The sequence below is a fragment of the Nicotiana sylvestris genome, chromosome 11 (assembly GCF_000393655.2).
Source record: "Nicotiana sylvestris chromosome 11, ASM39365v2, whole genome shotgun sequence".
In the NCBI taxonomy this organism is placed as follows: domain Eukaryota; kingdom Viridiplantae; phylum Streptophyta; class Magnoliopsida; order Solanales; family Solanaceae; genus Nicotiana; species Nicotiana sylvestris.
Window position 1 is genome coordinate 38,453,715 of NC_091067.1, and position 1,804 is coordinate 38,455,518.

The window sequence follows — 1,804 nt, forward strand, 5'->3', positions numbered from 1 at the left end:
TTCTTTTATTTAGCTAATTAATATTATTACTTTTAATTTATCTACTTTATATAAAATTAAAAAAATACAAAAATAATTCCATTTTGTTTTTAGGAATATTATTTTAATTTTTGCAATGAATTTAATCTAATTCCATTTTTATCTTTTAGTATGATATTTGAAAAATACCAAAAGTAGGTTTGTTTTAACCGTTAGTCTTATTTTAATAGTTATTTTACTTAAGTAAGATTAATTGGTAAATGAGGTCATATTTTTAGGCCTAATTCTCGGACCTATCCCATAATAACCCAATCCTAATACCCCTAAAAACCTAGACTTAGACTTAAAAGCAGCCCCTAACCTAAAAAATGAGGGCCGTTTTATTACCAAAAGGAACACCCCCACCTTGCGTCGTTCTTCTTCAACAAAAGAACACCCTTCAGCCGTTGAACACACACCCCCCCCAGCCGTTACCCCATTCTTCAACACAAACAAAAAACCTTTGAACTTCCAACGCTACAGAACGGAGAAATACCTCTCATCCCTTCTCCAAAATCAACGCCACTGCCCCTCCAGCCAAGCCCAGACGCCGCTCACACCACCTTTGTACACCATAGCTCCTTCTTCTTCACCTCACAGCAGACCGGTTGCTGCTCTTTCACCACCAGAAATGGCCAGAAACCGGCAACCACTCACACACGAACAGTAAGAGGAATAGAGGTACACAGACAGAAAAATCAGAGGTGTTTTTTGGACATAAATTAGGAAAAAATTGGGGAAAGTTTTGAAGAGTTCATAAACATCCCTACAATTTTAGTTCCTTTTAATGTCATTTCTGCTTCTCAAATCCGAAAAAAACATACACTCTAGTTTTTGATTTTGATCTTCTCTTATGGAATCTGATGGAGTCGAGGGGGGTTCGATTTGATTATTGTCCGTCGTTTGCTGTCTCTGAGGTTTTGTTCGTAGTTCCGGATTTAATTGTTGATTGTTTCATGCAGTGGATATGGATCTTGTTGTTTGATTTCCTTGCTTGTATCACATCCGGACAGAAGTTTTAATTGAAATCCTCTTAAAGGTTCATTCTCTTTCCCTTTTATCTCTCTTTTGGTGTTGATCTTCATATGATAAGATCCAAGGTTCAATCGATTGGTTCAGTTTAGTTGTGGAAAGACGATCAGGTTTGAGTGTTAACAGAGGCAGTTGTTCGCCGGTTTCGAATAGAGTTAAGCTTTGCGTGAATTTCCTTTCATTACACGTGCCTTGTTTTGCTTTTGGTATTTGAACGTCTATATGAAATCTGTTCAACTCCAACATGGTTGATCGAGGCTCGATTTGATTTTGTGATTATGTGAGTTGGTGAGGCATATTAGATTACTGTTAGAAAAATGCAAAGTTTCCATATCCGTGTTAGTTGATTTGTAATGGCTTAGCGAAATTTTCGTACTTCATAGATTTGGATGAAATCAAACATATATTGTCTTGCTATTATAGTTTTTCCCTCTTCCTCTATGTTTGTTGAGAAATACACTTAGTTATGACACTTGCAAGTCTGTTCCTAGCTGCTAGAATTCGAAGATTTGATTCATGACTGTTGGTTTAGTTTCGAACAAACCGGTGCACGCATGAAAGGCTGAAAACATCATTTGGGATTCTCTATCTATTGGTGATCGATCATCTTCAGCTAAGTTTGAATGAAATTGAAGCCTTCACTATTGTGTTAAGGTTGGTAAAAGATAGGAAAATGTGTATTTTCTTCCTGTTTATCAGTTACAACATTAGTTAATTCCTTTTTAAGTTAATCCCTGCCTATTCAAGTTTAAAA

The 1,804-nt window shown here is 36.1% G+C and overlaps 1 long non-coding RNA gene across 1 annotated transcript; it reads left to right on the forward strand.

Moving 5' to 3' along the window:
• The first annotated feature begins 356 nt into the window (after nucleotides 1-356).
• On the forward strand, nucleotides 357-1,221 carry LOC104232795 (uncharacterized). The gene is made up of 2 exons (XR_712430.2): nucleotides 357-699; nucleotides 981-1,221. It is a non-coding gene; the product is annotated as an uncharacterized lncRNA (long non-coding RNA).
• The last annotated feature ends 583 nt before the right edge of the window (nucleotides 1,222-1,804 follow it).